General features: G+C 38.7%; 1 protein-coding gene and 1 long non-coding RNA gene across 4 annotated transcripts in view; one reads left to right on the top strand and one right to left on the bottom strand.

The window, feature by feature from the left end:
* Nucleotides 1–1,600: 1,600 nt before the first annotated feature.
* Nucleotides 1,601–19,543, top strand: part of rnf19b (ring finger protein 19B) — a 42,157-nt gene continuing 24,214 nt past the window's right edge. Inside the window, exon 1 of one of the 2 annotated variants that reach the window (XM_081612211.1) lies at nt 1,601–1,916. The gene's annotated coding sequence lies outside the window, so the exon portion shown is untranslated. Of the gene's footprint in view, nt 1,921–19,543 lie in introns of both variants that reach the window. The other variant, XM_081612212.1, reaches the window with a different exon arrangement.
* Nucleotides 12,296–17,676, bottom strand: LOC145553581 (uncharacterized). Of its 2 annotated transcripts, none has more exons than XR_014089618.1 (3): nt 17,379–17,676; nt 12,681–12,772; nt 12,296–12,579 (listed from the first exon to the last, which is right to left on the bottom strand). It is a non-coding gene; the product is annotated as an uncharacterized LOC145553581 (long non-coding RNA). The 2 variants fall into 2 exon arrangements; XR_014089617.1 differs by having other exon boundaries at nt 17,438–17,675.

The following is a 19,543-nucleotide window of genomic DNA, read 5'->3' as shown; positions in this document are numbered from 1 at the left end:
GATTTGATTCCCAGAATCTGGAAATGTTTCTTATTTAGTCCTGGTTCTGTTTAACTTCAGACACAAACTGAGAGAAGCTAAAATGTTGTCTTATTTAGCCTGGAACTGCTTTAGCCGATCCGTTTGTACGCAGGTGTTTGTATTTCACAGATGAAACAAAGTGCGGCAGATGAATGCACACTAAAAACCTGTATTAAACTCTTAATAAAAATTTAAAAAATCATTTTTTAAAACAAGTTTTAGAAACGGGCAGTGAAGAATGCTTTTGGACCCAGTGGCTTAATGTGTCAGAATCACATTTTAATCCTAATTAAGTTGTTTCAATTAGGAAATAAAATCCTAAAGTCATTTTCACAAATTTAAAATGTTCCAAAGGTTCATTTTGTCAGAAACAAACCTTGAAACGGGGATTAAACTATTTTCATTAAGCCCTGGTTCCTGTCTGAAATTAAAAGAAAAATCAACGTGGGTTGCAGTTTGTGTAATTAATCTAATGTTTGACTGAAAAACATTTTTAATTTATTAAATGTAAGTTAATTAGTTTCATTTTGTTTTCAGGAGAATAGAAATAAAGAATCTCTCATGAAGTCATTCGGTTTATATTCGTTTTGTTTTTAAGGTTCTTTGTGTTTCTGGGTTTTAATAAAAAGTTATTTACCTTTGTGTTTAAGGGTCCTTTTAATCTCCAACCTGTCGGGACAGAACTTCATCCTGGCTCCAGTCCAAACGGTGAACGTTTCCTCTTTGTTCCGACATCAAGCAGCATAAATAAACTGCTGCAGGCTGAATGTCAGATCTGGATCTGAAGCTTTGTGTTGTTTTTAAAACTCTTTCTTACAGACGGTTTGATCGTATTTCTAAAGATGCATTAAAAATCTTCCCTCAGACTGAAAGTCGCACTCCATTAGCCGTCTGTAATGACTTCCCTGGAAATCATACAGAAAAGCATTTCCTGCTTCTCAGTGTGAGAAAAGATGGCAGCACTGAGATTAAAATGCATGACTTAATTTACATGAATTGTTTTAAGGATGTCGTTCAAATAAAACGGTAAATTAAAAAAGCAGGAACCACTTAGACTCTAAAAGTTCACACATTTTATAAATCTGAAGTTAAATATGCAAATCAAATGTTTTAGAAATATTTCTCTGCTGAGCAAAACATCAGATTTAGTTTTTTTTTATGAATGTGTTTACCAACAAGCTCAAAAGTTGATCAGAGCAGTTATTGTTGCATTTTTATTAATATAAACGGTACTCAAATATTTATAAATTACAAAGTTATAATGTGCAACATGGAGCCAAGATTCTTACACCAAGTATTCATCAATTTGTACGGACTGCAGTGTAGCCATACCTAGAAATGTGCCACAATTTGCCTGAGTGGAATATTGTGTTTGTTCCCAACATCGGATGGTGGAGAATTTAGAAACCGGAAATGAAATCAGTATTGTAATGGTGGGATGTGTCTGCAAGTAAAATGGGATAAAACACCTAAAACTCTTAGTGGATTATTATCTCAGTGACACAAAAACACTTTTAAAAATGTCAAGTAACGTTCAGTTGAACGGGTGTGACGTAACTGGGTGGGGTTTCCGTACAGCTGACGGGGTGACGTCATGGTCAGGATTTTCCTCCTTCGACGTCGCAGGGCGGCGGAGCGGCAGTGAGCGACGCGACGCGGCGCGGAACGAAGCGAGCGGCAGCGATAATATCCCCGGAGTTTTACCGCGGCGCAGCCGGAGCGCAGCAGGACCAGAGGCCGCCTCCACCCAGCAGGAAACCCCGGAGCCACGGAGCGCAGAGCCGGCCCGGGCCCTCGAGGACAGCGAGGAGCCACCGGGGTGTGGACCGCAGGAGCAGCCGAGGCATCGCCGCTCAGCTTCTGCAGAGGAAGAGACATCCGCTGCCGGGAGGGGGGTAAGTAAGTACCGCTGCAGAAACCCCGTGGATTTAAATACCCCCTCTCATGTCAGAATTACCCCGATAAGCCGAGACGAGGGGCGGATTTCGTTCATAATCGCGTCAGCTCAATCAGAGCAGAGGAGGAACGTGTCCATGTTGGTTTAGGTTCAGCAACAAAGCAGCTGGTGTCTGACTACAACATTTACGCGTTAATTCATCCAGGATGAGTTAAAATCCTGTCGCTCATTCACCGCCTCGGGTCAGCAGCTACGGCGGCCATCGTCCATAGAAAAACATATCCGCCAAAAAAACTCAGGAATTTCGGGATTAGCATCGGACATTTTCTAGAAAAGAACTTGGACATTTATGAAATTGAAAAGTGAAAAAAAATCTTAACGTTTTTTTCCCCATAAAATGTCTGAACTCATAAATTTTCTCGAAAATTAAGATCTCAAGATTTTTGAGAATAATCTCAAAATTTTCCTGTTATTTCTAGCAAATTTTTTACTTTTGAACTCAGAATTTTTCTTGTTTTTTTTTGTACGATTTCTAAAAATTAATCCTCTGAATTTCAGTTTCTTTGTAGCAAATTTTTTACTTTTGAAACTCAAAAAAATTCCGTTTTTTAAGAAAATTTCTTATATTAATCTCCAAATGTCCATGACTTTCGACACTTAGAAATTTTCATGTTTTTTCCAGAATATTTCTTAGAATAATCTCAAACTTTCTCCATTTTTTTTCTAGGAAATTTTTTACTTTTGAAACAAAATTTCAAACATCATCTGACTATCAGTAATTTCAAAGTTTTTCTAGACGATTTCTGAGATTAATCTCAAATTTTTTGCTTTGTCGAGCAAATTTACGACTTTTCAAACTCAGAAATGTTTTTGTTTTCGAACATTTCTGAGATGAATCTCCAGATTTCCATGTTTTTCTGGCAAATTTTCAACATTTCAAAGTCAGAAATGTTCAGTTTTCTGGCAGCAGGTTACTTTTTGTCTGTCTGGGAGGGGTCGACATGTTTCCTGCAGACTGGAGGAAAAGCTTCATGCTTTCAGCTGGTTTGGTTTCCAGATATCATCTGATGATGAGCGGCTTGTTATCATGATGACGCATCTCCTCTTGGTGTCTCCTTTAGGTGGAGCAGCTGAAATCAAGAGTCAGCTGTGATTCACTGGCTGTAAAGAGTCTTCAGACTCAAACTAATATGTCTGGATTTGTTGATGTAAGAGATGAGATTATGAAAGATGATTTCCTAAAGTTTTTTCTTCTTCACTTTGATCAGTATCATTTATTACTCACATAAAAAAACAAGCAGATCTGTTAAAATGTAACTAATATGAACTACATGCAAACTAAAGGTTTATTGAATCACATCTGGACTGAATTTGTTTGGCAACCTGAACTTTCCTCCAATTAAGCCTCTTTGGCTGTTTATACAACATTAGAAATACATAAAGAGATGGTAAAAACAATAGCAGCATTGCTTTAGTGTAGGCTTCATTATCTGTAGCAAATGAAGCATCGGCAGCTAAGAAATCCTAACATCAGCATGTGAAAAGCTCAGGCCTTTCTGCTCGACTTCATATCAATACAGCGCAGGACTGATCAGTTCACTACTTTCTTTATCAATAACTGGATAGCAAAAGATGTTTAATAGGAGATTTTTACAGAACGTGAACCAGGTGAAGCCAAATTTATGCCCCATGAACAGCTTTGAGTAAAATATACTGACAAAGAAAGGTTTTATTTTTTTATCCTAAATGCAAAATGTTTCTATGTTTTATACATTTTTGTGTTGCTCTTTCAGCAAATCACCTTTTTTGAGTCTGTAGTCTCCAGTTGACGATTAATCGATTACTTAAATAAAGACAATTAATCTGATTAGTCCTGTAACTACTGCATGCATGTGCAGAGACCTTGTGCTGCTGCCTGTGTGTGGAGAGGTTTGCTCTCAGCCACCGAATCGCCCGCAGGCAGGCATTAAACATTCAGCAGCTCAGCAGTGCGGCTCCTGAACGCTCCTCTAATTATAGAAGCTAGCCGGCCCAATTCCCTCCGCACCGCTCCGGACTCTCCACGTACGTCCTCTCTGTGTTTGTGTGGGAGAGAGGCGTTAATGGGAAATGGTGGGAAACCGAGAGGAGTCAAACTCTCCATTTGGGCTCCCATCTGCCTCCCACTGCATGAACTGCTTCACTTCTTACCACATTTATGGATGAAAGAAGCAGATCTCTGCCTGTTGTCCTTTTAGTGACACTTTAACATTTAATCATGAGTCATTTCTTTTAAGCAACCTTTTTATTCATTACTGGAGCTGATTACTTAACTTGTCTGAGTCTAATAAAAACATCTAGAAATGTCAAGTAGAGATGAAATCAGCCAATTATTTCACTAATTTGTTGATGAGCAGATATATTTCAGTGTTACTTTCCCTGGCAAACAGGTTCAGGTTTTTCTATAATTTTAGGAATATTATCTGTCCAGGGGCTGCACAGTGCCGCAGTTGGTAGAGCTGTTGCCTTGCATCAAGAAGGTTCTGGGTTCGATTCCCGGCCCGGTCTTTCTGCATGGAGTTTGCATGTTCTCCCTGTGCATGGTGGGTTTTCTCCGGGTACTCCGGTTTCCTCCCACAGTCCAAAAACATGACTGTCAGGTTAATTGGCCTCTCCAAATTGCCCCTAGGTGTGAGTGTGTGTGTGCATGGTTGTGTGTCTCTGTGTTGCCCTGCGACAGACTGGCGACCTGTCCAGGGTGACCCCGCCTCTCGCCCGGTACGCTAGCTGGAGAGGCACCAGCAACCCTCCTGACCCCACTGAGGGACAAGGGTGCAAGAAAATGGATGGATGGATTATCTGTCCAGATTGGAAGCAGAAATGAGAGAATTTAAAAAACGTTCTGAGCTTCCTACGCCGGCCTGTAGGTGGCAGTAGCACTGCTGGATCTAAACACAAAAGAAAAAGATTCTCAGTGGTTTTCTTCACTATTAATGTACACAAACAAAGTGTAATCAACAAAATCAAAACAAACTTCATTATGTAGATCAAATATGGTTGACTTGCTGTGATTTTTAGTGCATCACCCAAGCTAACACATTTAGCTTGATTTTGGATTTAATTAACTAAAAAAATATACAATCTTTGAAAAGCTAAAAGTTAAAAGATGCTAATCAAACTGTAGCAGTGAGCTACGCAGCTCAAAGTGGAAAAAACTACATAGATAAAATCGTAACCTTTGACCTGAAGGTGGTCAATCATGCTAGTGTAAAACTACGGGCCTGTCTGTCATTATATCACTTTATTAATACATCGCTTTACTTTATGGTCATCCTGGTAAAAAAATCTGATTAATCGTGATTAATCGATTGTTGAAATAATCGTCAACTAATTTAGTAGTCGATTAATATGTCAGCTGCAGTAATTCTGCTTAGAACGGCACAGAAAATATATACATTTTGCATTTCAGATATAAAAAAATCCCTCTTTGTTTGTAAATCTGTTTTTTCCAGGACTGAAGTTTTCAAATTCTGCATCTATCAAGCAGCTTTTCCTGTCCAAATATTAATCACTTAATCAGAATAATAACCATCATCTCTGCTCTGCTCTGATGTTACTGAATGAGTTTTTCACATGTTGATGTTATAAATACTTTTAACTGCAGCTGTTACTGCTTCTCTAAAGGAATGCTGTTATTGTTCTGAGGCAGAACAATGTTTAATTTGCTATTGAAAAAAGGAATTCAATTGTTTACTTCCATTTTTATGTCTTTTACTAAATAAGCCTCATAGAAAAATCGTCAAAATGTGACTTTTTAAAATCCAACTAAGGATATTAAAAGTTTCTAAAAATCTTTCTTGGGGATGTAGCGTCTGCATCATCACATCCAGTTGATATGTTTGATTTAATCAGAGTATTTATGTATTAGGAGGTGCCGTGGAAACGGGCCAACGTTCTGGTCTGGTTCCAGTGAAAAAAGGCGTGGAAAGTTCTTCAGCTGCATCCAGGCGTTGAAAACATCGGATCCGTCTCAGATGTCCGATGGCTGCTGTTCAGGCTGTAACAGAAGCCTAAAATAAAACACGATCCATGTTTTATTGAATGCTTGGAGCTTTTTAACACACACACGCACACACACACACACTCCCTGCAAATGGTGCTGCTTCCAGGGAAAAGGCTGTTTGTGTGTTTGAATGTGGGGGCGGTCATTTCCACTGAATTTTCCTTCCATTAGCACTGATATCACTCGTTCAGTTTATGCTGAACTCTAATCAGTGATGTAACGGCGGCACAGGACAGGGCGTTCTTCTTCTTCTGCTCTGTTCACCACAATTATCTGTTCACAATTACAGTTTTCAAATCTGTTCCACTTTTTGCTTTTTTTCCACAAACGAAATATCAAAATGAAAACAAAAGAGTTTCATTGTTTTGTTGTTAGGAGATAAAAATCAACCACATGACTTTTAAAAAGAAAACGAGAAATGATTCATGGTTCTGATTCATGGGGATCCTCCCTCGCTCTGTGATCGATTGGTTTGGAGTTTTATGTCTGAAAAGTTTCTTTAAAACAAGAACAAACTAATTTAAGTTCACAGATGTTCTCCATCCCGTCTGCAGTCGCCAAGAACAGCTGAACATTTTAGCTTCTAGATGTTCAAACTGGTTAAAACCCAGCAGACCTGCAGCTGGAACTTCATGTTACAAAGCGGTGGCTCGAATGCACTCCACACTTTTCAGATTTTTGGACGTTGATTTGTAGCAACATTTTTCTCCCTTGACCCAATGGGAGAACATCTGGAGACTCCTAGATTACAGTTTAGTAATCGATTTTTCTGACGATTAATCAGGTTTAAAAACAAAAACTGTCACATTCTGCTGATTTTTCATTTAACCACTTAAACTTTTTCTTAAAATATTAGAAATGCATCAAAAGATGCAACTAAGCAAATAATCTAATTCCTTTTTAATAAAAAAATAATCATTTTATTGCCTAAACTGCAGTGAAAACATTCCTTTAGTGAAATAATCTGCAGCTAAAATATCCTTCTGAAAAGTTCAGCGTTTTCTGCTGGACTTAAAATCACCGCAGTGTGCAGTTTATCTACCGGGTTTGATTTACTGATTAATATGAGATTTTCTTTACAGATTTTGAACCAGGTGAAGGTAAATTTACCACTAGAGGAGTTTTGGGTAGAACATTGATGGATAACGGTGATTATTTTTATCTTGAAAGCAACATGTTTGTATTTTTTAACCGTTTTGCTTAATTACGGCTCTGAATTGGGTCGTTCTTTCATCAAATTACCTTTTTTTTTAAAGTCTGTAAACTTCAGTTCACGATTAATCAATTACTAAATTAGTTGTGGATTATTTCAATAGCCAATTAATCACAATTAATCCATCCAATCGTTTCAGGTGAAGTTTTACTTTTTGGGTTTTATTAGATTTTGATCTAAATCCAGGAGAACTTCTTGAGGAATTAGGAAAATAAAAGTGAATGACCTGCAGTCTGCAGCTCAGTTTGGGTTTCTGGACCGGGGAAGGACTTCCTGGAAGGTTTGTCTTCAGGAAAGGCACAACAACAATATTAACTAAGTCATTATTATCATGAACTAGAAGCCCAATCTGCCTGGAACGTGTTCTGTTGGTCCAGAACCATTGAGGTTAAGCACATCTTCCTCATTTCTCAGAAGGCTGAGGAGAATTTTTCTTTTTAATCTGTCGTTCATTAAACCAGTAATCATGTCGGTTTCCTGACAACGCAGTAATGGCTGCTTCAGTGGCCTTTAAGAAGCGCGTCTGAAACCATAAAGTCCTGTAATAACGGGCCGGAGGTTCCGCCGGCGAGCCGGTCAGGATCCGGCCCGATTCCTCTCAGCACAACAAACCTGGATCTGATGAATGTGCTGGTTCTGACTGTGTTTTCTGAAGAACCAGCATGTTCAGACTCATTTGTGTGAAGCTGGGAGCAGCTTTAGTTCACGTTTCGCTGCCAAAGCAATTTTGCAAGTTTTTACAGAGTTTGCTTCAGCTCTGCGAACTGCTGCTGGCGCCGTGACCCAAACGGTTCCAATAAACCCAACGGTTAGGAGGAAATACTGGGTTCAGATCAGCTGAAAACCTCCGACTCAGCTGAGATGCTCTGATTCAGAGGAACGACGTCTGTCGACTCCCCAGTTATGGCAAAAATAAATCATCCTTTCCACTTTCAGCAGAAAAGTTTCAAATGATGTTGCATCTCAAACTGAAATACACTCCAAGAAACAGAAATATTACCAAGAAGGTTTGTGTAGTTTATAGAGAAAATATCTGTAACAGTTTATTTGAAGGAGTTTGTATAAGGTTTTCATAACTTTTGTCAATATGAAGGAATCTTCATGAATGTTTCAGACTGTTGTCATGAAGCGTCATTTGGTAAATAATGACACTTTTAATGGACTTTTAACACAAGTTTTAATGCAGATTTGCATTAAAAGTCTCATTATTTACCAACTAAAACAGTCTGAAACATTCAAGAAGACTCTTCTCTATGTTCATAACAGGCGTTATGTCAGGTTTATGTCAGTCTGGCGCACACACCTGAAATAAAACAAAAGTAACTTTTTATCAAGACATAGTCAATAATTCCTTAGTTCTAGTTCCACTGGTAGATTATTTCTCTTATAAACTATTTCTGGTTTCTAAGTTTTTATTTCACTTATAAAATGGGAGAAATGCCTGGTTAAAAATTTAATAATCTTCCAGCATAACTAGCACATTTTCATCAATGTTAAGGAATTATTTAACTAAAATAAGCTCCTGTTTTCTGCTGAAGTTATTTGTAAGTCAGTTTTGTCTTATTTCAAGTGTACTAAGATATTTAGACAAAAATACTTGTTTCACTGTATGTAATATGTTCTAAAATGACTATAAATCATGTTTTTTAAAGTAGTTTTTACCTGAAATAAGTTTTCATCTGCATCTAAATTATTATTGAAACAACTCTGTCTACAATAATCCACCCAGTCTGAGAGGAAACAGCTGAGCCTGTTTTTATTTCTCTTTCTGCTCTTTTGAGGCAGAGCTGAAAGAAAAATAATATGTTATAGTTGTTAAGATTTACAGTTTCTTAGTAAATATCCGTGCAGCTCTAATAAAGTCATAAACGTTTGGACCACTGCTGTCAGATCCACTGGAGCAGGATCAGCTACAATCCAGGATTTCTCACTTTCTAGTATTTATTTAGGCTTTAAACCTGTAAAATGTTGGTAAAGGTGCATGATAACCAGTGAATTTACTAAAATAGCTCTTTGTTTTGTATTCAGTCAGATGCTGAACCCATTTTTCAGGCCAGCGCTGCTCCATGGAAACAGAGAGGTTTGTTTACAGCAGCGTCTGCTAGCCTTTTAGCTAATTGACTCTGATTAGCTCTCCCCCAAAACACGCACATAATACATTATTAGCTGTTTGTTGAGTGGAGGACCACCTGTTCGGTCCGGAGCCGAACGGCCCCAGCAGCCGGCCCCCGGCTCTCGGATTAGCCGGGATTCAGTCAGTATTCCTGCAAACAGGATGAAAGTCTGAGCCGAGCCGCCGGCTGGACTCCGGCCTGCTGCAGATCTGCTGGAGCAGAAACAAAACGATGCCATCAGTCGATTTGGGCGGCAGGCTGTCAGCTCACGCTCTTATCCCAAGCGATAAGATGTCCTGGAAAAGCTGAGCAGATCTAATCCTGATTTGTTTAGTGAAAGAACAAAAAGGGAATGCAAAGCAACATTTGCTTGTGTTTCCTGTAAATTCATGCAAAAGATTCCAGAATCTGTTCCAGATCTATAAACTGAAGACTTTTTCATTTTGTAGCGTCAGAGACGAAAAGCTGACAGATGAATGACATGAAGAAGACTTCCTCCAGTTTGAACCCAGCAGCCATCTGTTCGCCTCCTGAGCAGAAACGGTCGGTTTTTACTACCCAAGTAAAACAAAAATCGATGTTTGGAGCCAGAGGGCAGCAGGAAGTAAAACTGAAAGCTGGCAGCTTCTGCTGCTGGGAATTAGAGCAAATGCCACTGAAGTTCTGAAGAAAGGCGGATTAATGACAGGAGTGAATAACCAGTTATGCGGAAATAAAGAGCAAGAGGGAAATTACAATGACTGCACTGCAAAAACACAAAATCCTACCAAATACTTTTCTCATTTCTACAGCAAATACTTTAATACACTTAAAATCAGATGTTCTTTTTCAGCATTATATAGCTGCTTTGTTTAAGTTAATAAATCCTTAATAATGATTAAAGATTTTTCTCTCTAACAGGATGCAGAATAAACTACAGCCAGTTTAAAACACAGTAATCATGTAAAGGTTAATGATTTCATTTCCTGTCCTCCAAGCTTAATTACACTCATCTGACTTGTTCTTCACCTGATGGTGAGCAAATTAAAAATTACAAATTTAGCTGTGAACTTAGCAAAATTAAAATGAATAGCTGCCTTAAATCAGATCACCTTTCAGTTTAGACTCAATCTATCATTTATGGTTTAATCAGTTCTGTTTTCCATCTGTTTTTTCAACAGGTGACAGAAAAAAAATACAACTTTTAACAGCTATAAAGCTGAATGTAAAAACACTTAGTCATCAACTTATGCCTAAATTTAAGCCATTTCCTTCTGATCAGTACAAGTTGTCAGCTTTGTTGTTGGTGACTTTTGCTACTACATCATCTAACAACCAATCTTTGCTTTAGTTTTAATTTTCCTTCTTCAGTTAGAGTTTCTCTTTTATTAAAGTAATCCCGCTGCCTGAAGCTGCTGTTTCCACCTGGAATCGTCGCAGCTGCTGATTGTGAGTGGCGGTGGGCGTCGGCGTCGTGCTGGTGGCTGTTTTGGTGTTTTATGGAGGTGATGAGACGCGTCACGTCCGGCTTTTACAAAGTAGCTGAAGGGTTTTCTTCATTTCGTTTTAAAACGGTTTGCTGCTCAGAAGAATAACAGATATTTTTATTAAATGGAAGTCGTGTTTTCTTCTTCTGATTCTGGAGCAAAACTAGACTGGAAGCAGACGTTTCATAACTGGCAGGATGATTTTCCCATCTTGCCTCCTCTTCTTGGTGCTGGTGTGTGTGTGTGTGTGTGTGTGTGTGTGTGTGTGTGTGCATGCGTGTGTGTGTCTTGCCTGTTCCAGTATGTAGGTCAGTCGTGTCCTGTGGTGGCAGAAAACGGAGGATCCTGAAGCTTTGAGTCAAAGGGTGAAACCAGAAAGTTTGTCGGAGAATCTGAGCTCAGATTTCCTTTCTGTGTTTCCTGTTTGTCTCTGAAAACCCAACATGAACCTGGATGTGGGTCATGATGTCATGATGAAGATCACACACTGCCGCATGCTGCCCTACCTTTTTTTGTTGAAGCTTACATCCAGTTTGCTCTGCACTGAACCGTCAGAACAGGAAGATGTTCATCTATTCCAGCCTTTACAGTAAACTCAGAGTTTATGTCGTCTGATTTTAAAGCAGGCGTCTTCCTGAGATCTGATTTTGACCTGCGTGTCGACCCAGCACTGCAAAAACACTAAATCTAACTTTTCAGCAAGATAGAGGAGCCTGTATTATCTAAATAATTCCTTAATATTGATTCAAAAAAGTGGCAGATTATTTTACTTATAGTAAGAAATTTTCACGTTATAAGATAAATAATCTGCCGGTGGAACTAGAACTTTCTCATAAATATTAAAGATTTATTGACGTAAAACAAGCATCTGTATCTCTCTTAAAAGTTACTAAGTGTATTAAGATATTTTCACTAGAAACTAGAACAAAAATACTTTGTATGATTTTGTGTTTTTGCAGTGTTCATGTCCTTTTTCACAAACCAAGAAAGAGAAAAACAAGCTCATTGACTTTGGAGTAAATTAAATGTGGGATATTGTGTGCAGAGGAAGAGATTTTAGCAGCTTTGCAGGACATAAAGTCTGCAGCGCGCGTGCGTGTGTGTGTGTGTGTGTGTGTGTGTGTGTGTGTGTGTGTGTGTGTGTGTGTGTGTGTGTGTGTGTGTGTGTGTGTGTGTGTGTGTGTGTGTGTTTGGGAGCAGCAGTGGAGTAGGAGGATAAGTGTGAGATAACAAATCATGTTCTCTGAGGCTGTTCAGCTCCATCTGGCAAATGATGAACGCACGATGATCATCATCTCCTCAGGTTTATTCTAACGTTGCACACACAACGTTACCACAAACAAAACATCACTGCAACATCAGCGGGTGCAAAAATCATGTCAAAAATGACTATTTCTGGTAAATATTATATCCCAATAATATACTGAATTTCAATGTTCATTGCTGATACATTATTTACACTGCAAAAACACAAAATCTTACCTCGTATTTTGGTCTGGTGCACTTTGAATAAGAAAAACATAACTTAAACATTTCAGCAAATGGATATCAGAATCTTTTAATGCCGTAGTGAATTCACCTGCTTCATTTCTTAAAGTGTTATTCATCAGTGGAGCAGAGGAATCTGACCCGCAGCCAAAAGCATGTTTGTGTTTCGTTTTGTTTGAATTATCTTTGAAGGCCTGCTGAGAGCCGGGCGTGGGCCGCCTGGCGTTTCTCACGCTTTGAATGAGACGCCTGATGAGATCCACACAAAAATCTGCTCAGCATGCTGAGGTTCGCGCTCCGGCGTGCTTACTGTGCAGAACATCTGACCTTTCCCATCTCTGCTGATTTACACGGCAACAGAAGGATAAGAAGCAGAATTAGACGGGTGATTATCGAGGCCAGCAGGTCCAGTGGTGAAACACAAAATATGATTAATTACATTATTTTATAATGAAACAAGAGCCAGGCTGTTTCCTCTCCTCCTCTCCAATCTGCTTGTTGTTTCTCTGACATTCAGACGAGTTTGATGATCTAAAAAAGAACAAAAAGAGAAAAACACTTTTAACTTTAAATTGGAAATTTTAGCCTGTAAAAATTAAAGTTCGGCATATTGTGCTAAAACAAACTTGTTACAGAAATCTGTTGTCTGCAGAGCAAGTCAGGAATAAATTACCTTCATCAGACTTAAAAAGCACAGTTTCTTTTAAAAGAGCACTGAAATCTTAGTTTTTAGTCTCTTATTAAATAGAGGTTTGTGTGTATAATTTGTGTATTTATTGTCAAAATGGTCTCATGTTGTATGAATATTTTTTCTGTTTTACCAGTTCGACCCCTGGAAGTTTAGTAAACACTTTGGAGAAAACTAATGTGAATCCTGATCAATAAACAGATATAAACACATGTTCACCTTATGCTGCACAAAAATCACAAATTTGACTTTGAAAATTAACTTTCCTGCTGTTTTAAAACAATATTATCATTTTAAAATCATAAATATATACCGTATTTTCTGCATTATAAGGCGCATAGAATAGACGCTTCAGTTTGGGTTACATTTGTTCCGTATTCTATTATTACACATCCACATTTGTTAAGAATTGGTCCCCAGTACTTTATATAGTAATCTGCTCCAGACATTGTTTCACTGGTGTTGGTGTTGCGATATTGTGCCCAACTGCTTTCTGGGTAACGCAGACCAACCGACACGCTGCCGCCGCAGTCTCTGTCTCGCTTCCCCCCCTGGCTTTAAATGTACTATCAAACTTTATTAACAAACCAGCGTTCTGACAACTATCCCAGCATGCACCGCGCACTTCTTCTTCTACGGGGGAAAATGAAGTCGGCGGCTGCTTGCCGTAGCTGCTAGACCTGTTGTGGCTCAATATTGGTCCATATATAAGGCGCACCAGATTATAAGGCGGCTTTTGAGGAAATTGAAGGTTTTAAGGTGCGCGTTATAGTGCGAAAAATAGGGTATTTGATAACACTTTAGCAAAGAATATTTGAGCTTTTGATAGCTTTTATTTGGCATTTTAGCAATAAAATATGGGAATTATTAACATAGGCAATGGATTTAAATAAGCAAACTTCGATTTTTCTTCTGGTTAAAAGTCAACTTTTGTCAGTTCTTATTGTTGAAATAGGAATAAATCTGATATTTTTTTCAATGTTTATTGCACTGTGTTTATGGGATTTTGTACTTTGAATGAAAATGCAGTAAGAATATCAGTGGATTCATGTTTTTAACTGTTTGTCTTTGTTGATCAGCTGCTTCTGAACTCAGACTGTTAGCTGACACGAATCAAAGGGGGGCAACAGGTTGGGGAGGGGCGTGGCAGACGGCGCTCTGCCTCTGGAAACAAACAGGCTGTCCCCGGCGTGTTTGTCTTCCTGCCTGTTGTCCTCAGATCTGTCTTCAGAGATAACAAGCTGCTTCTCATGGTTAAGCGTGAAGCCACATCACAGAGCAAACGCCTGATAACAGCGCCACCATGGGGGCATCCCTGGTTCTGGTTCTGGTTCTGGTTCTGACGGAGAATCAGAGGGCCACAGCAGAGCTTAGGCAGCAGAAAGGAGGTTTTTTATACGATAAAAAGCTGAACATTTAAATGGAAACTAATCAGATTAAATCAGAATAAACAGGCCTGGTGAGAAAGCACTTTGAGAAACACAACAGGACCAACACTGTGCTTCAGTAAAACTAAAAGAAACGGACAAAATGTACTCTAGTAAAAGTACCACATTAACATTTTTACTCGATTAAAAGTGAAAACTTGCTTCTAAAATTGATAAAGTATTAAAAATAAAAGTAGTTGCTGAAAGTATTCCCTATAGAATCATGAAGTGTGCCTGCTGTATGTCAGAGTTGGGGAGTAACTAGTTACATTTACTTGAGTAACTTTTTTATCCATCCATTTTCTAGCACCGTTGACCCTGTGGGGTCAGGAGGTGCTGCTGCGTCTCCCGCGAACGAGAGGCGGGGTCACCTCTACAGGTCGCCAGTCTGTTGCAGTAACGTTTTGATTTTATTTTTATTACGCTGTACTTTTTACTTTTACGTGAGTAACTTTGTTACGAAGTATTGTTGTTACTCTTACTTGAGTACATTTTCTGGATACTCCTCCCACTGCGAGTAATTCATCAGACACATACCTGGAGCTATTGTTTAAGTTTCACAAGTTTTATTTTGAAATTAATTGATTTGGAAAAATGTTTATTCTGTCTGATTTTCTTATTTTGTAATTATGTTGTCCATATGAATAATTTCCATTTTACACCAAACCTTCCACATAATTGTATGTTTGATATTCAATAACCTCTCAATTGAAATGTCACAAATCAGCAGGCATTGTCCTGTTACCTAGCAACCCCACTGCCTGTTACTTAGCAACCCCACCACCTGTTACCTAGCAATCCAAGCTGAGCTCCAGCACATTTGGTCAGCTGGATTTACCTCTGTACACTGACTGGCTGCTGTTGTTGAAACCACTTGCTGCATTCTTGTTGCGCAGGACGTTCTACTAATGCTTCTCAAAGATGTGCAGTTTTTGCACATCTGTTGCAGCGAGTGTAAATGCTGACCAGCAGACGCTCATTTAGATTTAAAGTGACAGGACGCCCTAAAACAGCTCAGAATCGGCAGACTAAAGCCTTATTATCTAAGAATGATTTTGTTTGTTTTGTGAAGCCTATCCTAACCTCTCCAAGGAAGGATAATTTGTCACCTTTAAGTACATGAAAAACGTACTTCAGTACAGTGACAAAGTTTGGGTACTTCGCTGCACCTATGCAATCCAGTGAAATTCTACATTTATCAGCAATTTTAGTGCATAAATAATCATAATTAATCATAAATTCTGGCAGAGACAGCTTTGTTTCATCCTTAAAACTGGACCAAACATGGCAACTTCTGTGTTTTAACCAGATACTGTCAGCTGCTCACCAAAGGCTGCATTAAAAAACCTCTGGCCAGGTTGACCTTCGACCCTGAAGCCAATAAGGAATGTTTTCACTCAGCATTCTTCCTTCCTTCCTTCTGTCCTGCGGCGTGTTTGAATTCTGCCGAAGCTTATCTCGATCTCATCCGATGGCACTGATTACTCAGCAAGCTGACAAAGAGTTTTGCTAATTTTACTTGTTCTCTTATTGCACCATAAAATCAGCTGCAGGTGTTAAAGTCACTTTTGTTTTGGCTAATATTGACTCCGACTGCAAAGAGGACTTGGACTGAATGGATGAGATCTGACATATTTATTGGAAAATAGTGTAATCTCAGCAGTTTGATGTGTTTATTTTGTCTCAGTCTGCATTAAACTGCTTTGTTCAGTAACTTTTTTTCTGCTTTTATGATATTTTCTTGGGCATCATGAAAGATTTGAACGATGTCGATGAGTCACCTGGAATCAAAGTCTGCCAGCGCTGTGAATCACACATCTTACTCACCAAATGAGCTCCAAGTTCATGGTTAGTAACAGATGGCCACGTAAAACTCTTAACGAGTGAAGATAAGAGCAAAAAAGGCCCAAGAAACAAAGAATTTCCTGAAAGGTGCTGCCATGTTTTGGTCTTTGAAGCATTTGTGTTGTGAATAGTGCGTTTATTGGGATCAATAGTGTGGAAATTACTTTTCCTCTACATCTGGGATGGAGTACACCATGCCTCTGATGTCATGGTGTGACATCAGAGGCTCGTTTGATTTTCTATATTTAAGAAAGAAAGTACGGCAAGCCCTCAGCATCACTTTTATTTTTAAGGATCTGGCATCCTGAGGTGAGTGAAACTTCATCATTACAGGGAGCATAGTGGAGCAAGACATTATGTATCCGTCTGTTCATCCATCCATTGGTTCATCCATCTATCCATCCACCCGTTCATCCATCCATCCGTTCATCCATCCATCCATCCGTTCATCCATCTGTTCATCCATCTATCCATTCCATCCATCCATCCATCCATCCATCCATCCATTCATCTGTTCATCCATCTGTTCATCCATCCTTTCATCTATCCATCGGTTCATCCATCTATCCATCCATCCATCCATCCATTCATCCGTCCATCCAACCATCGGTTCATCCATCTATCCATCCATTCTTCCGTTCATCCATCCTTTCATCTATCCATCTGTCCATCCATCCATCCATCCATCCATCCATCCATCCATCCATCCATCCATCCATCCATCCATCCTTTTATATTAGTTAAAGTGATTGAGAATTTAGAACATTTTAGTTTGTAAACATCTAGGATTTCTACAAGAACATATTTTTGGGATGCCAAAACATTACAACTATTTATTGATTTATTGGTCTAAAATGTTTCTGTACCTGTAGTTTAGACACATTTTTCTAGGAAAAGCTTCTAACTCTGGAAACGGATGTTTCAGACATATTGAAACGCGTCTTAACCCACTTGGTTATTCTGGTGTATTATCATAGACCTGGAAGGTTGGTTACACAATGAATTATTGATCAGTAACACGTCATATGATGCAAATCTGTTTCATGCATTCCCGTTTAATGTTGTTGAAGTTCATAATGTGGCCACTAGAGGGCGCGGACTAAAACCTTACATCAATTTGCTCTAAAACTTAATAGAAATATGACATGAAGATTGAAAAAAGTCGGTTTCTGACTACCTTTAAAAGCGGATCTTTGTAATATTTCCGGCTCTCTTGTGATATTTCTTCTTCCTGACCTGAAAACTGGATCAGCCTCTCAGCTCAGCCCGTCAGCTGCTCCAGGTCGGTTCGGCTTATCGCTGTTTTTCTGTGCGTCACGGCCATGAATCCCCCTCCTCACGCTCCCCACTCGGACGCAGACATGGTTATCACATGAATGGTCTGACGTTTACTGGGTCAGCATTACTCTGCCTGTGTTTGTGTGAGAGATATATAGAGACATATATAGAGAGAGAGAGCGGCCTTCAGACGAGCGGCTGTAATCAGATTTGTGGACGTTAAGTCAATCACAGAGGCTTGGTTCGTGTTTGGTTCGCAGAGGGAAAAACCAGAAAACATCTGCACTACTGAGTGAGTGTGTTTGTCTTTTCTAATCAGTTGTAGCAACTGTCTTCTGTAGCAACACAACCTTGTACACCTTTTAGGGTTCTGATAACAACTAAAACTAATTTTAATCAGTAAAAACAGTTGATTTAAGGCAGATATTATTTGAGAAGTAATAAAGTGTAAAACTGGATTTTGTATGATTAGTATTCATGCTTGTGCGGAGTAGTTTCAAGCAGTGAGTTCCCTGCAGTCAGCGTAAATAAAGAAAAAATTCCTTACATCCCCTCTTTATTCAGTTGTTCAGGATTTTTTTTTTCGCACTCATATCATAAATCTTGTCTAAAGGTTTCCAGATATCTGGGGAAATTAATATTTTCGTAGGCGTTTTGGCCTTTCGTCCACATAAAAACTCCATTTAATATCACTTAAAACGATAACTTATGAAAACGCCTTAGTTGTGTTTGCGTGTGTACATGGGGAAACAGAGTTAGGGTCCCGTGAGTTACAGTCTGCAACAAAAATAGACATTGTGTTGTGTTTTATTTACATTTATATTCTAATACTTTATTTTAAAGCAGTTAAACTTGTATTAAAATGAACTTCCCGGCGCCATGTTTAATTTGTTGTAGTTTTGAAGCAATCTGATTGGCTGACAGGTTTTAGCTAGGCGCTGCACTGCCCCCTATGGGTTTGGCATGCTCACAACAACATTCAGTGGGTTTATGTGAATGAAAACTTTTCTGAATCTGATCCCATGTCTTCAAATATTTTTTAAATGATGTCGCAGAAATTTATATATATTTTTTAAGACATTACTATGTTTGTACATGGCCTTAGTCAGACGTTCCTACTTTATCATATCTGAATTACATGTAGACATTGGGGAAATATCTTTAAACTCCTCTGTGCTTCCTCTTTTACTCTGCATCTGCTCCATCTCCTCTTTGACTGGATCTGACATTTTAATTTCAGTATTTCCTTTTAATCTTGATTAGATGTTACACAGATGTCAAAAACAGGCTACAGGGCCCTGTCAAAACTAATTTAGCGGAAATATTTCCAGCTGCAAAGCATCCAGAGTGAGTTTCTTTTTAACTTTAAATTTGGAGATCCAAAGAAAGACACGTTTGACCAGAGCTGCTGCTGCAGGCCTGCGTTCCAGAATAGAAGCACTTACACAGTCTGTAATTGCAGTGAGAACATAATTAGCATGTGTGTTTTGTGTTAAAGTAATTATTACTTTTCACTTGTGAGTCTTCTTTTACAACTGTGTGTGTGTGTGTTGTGCGTGTGTGTGTGAGAGTGTGTGTGTGTGTGTGTGCGTGTGTGTGTGAGAGTGTGTGTGTGTGTTGGGGTTCTGTGTGTCTGTAATGTGTGTAACGTGTTAAGTGTTATTTATGTTCAGTTGAATTTTTGTGTATTTGGAGCTTATTTTAGTGCGTTATGTTTGTTTTTGGGGAGTTTTTGTGAAACTTTATGAGTCTATGTATGTTTGTTATAGTTATATATGAATATATAGGAAGGGCGTGTTCTTATGTGTAGGGCTGTAAATTTTATTTTTGTTTTAAGTTGGTTTGTGCATTTTTAGAAGTGCGACTTGGTATTTCCATACGTTAGATAGTAGTTAGGTGTTTCACTATGGAGGACTGACACTGCCAAAATGCAAGAAATATCTAAATATAATGTTTATTCATAAAACATTATGAAAATAATCTTTGACGACAAAATAAGCTGACAGCACTTGTAGCTAGCTCAACTTGAAATTTCACCATTTCTATTGGTACATTGTATGCTTC

Source organism: Poecilia reticulata, chromosome 11 (genome assembly GCF_904066995.2).
Source record: "Poecilia reticulata chromosome 11, P_reticulata-male-v2, whole genome shotgun sequence".
Lineage (NCBI taxonomy): Eukaryota > Metazoa > Chordata > Actinopteri > Cyprinodontiformes > Poeciliidae > Poecilia > Poecilia reticulata.
The sequence above is the reverse complement of the archived record's forward strand: the minus strand, read 5'-3'. Positions and strand labels throughout refer to the sequence as shown.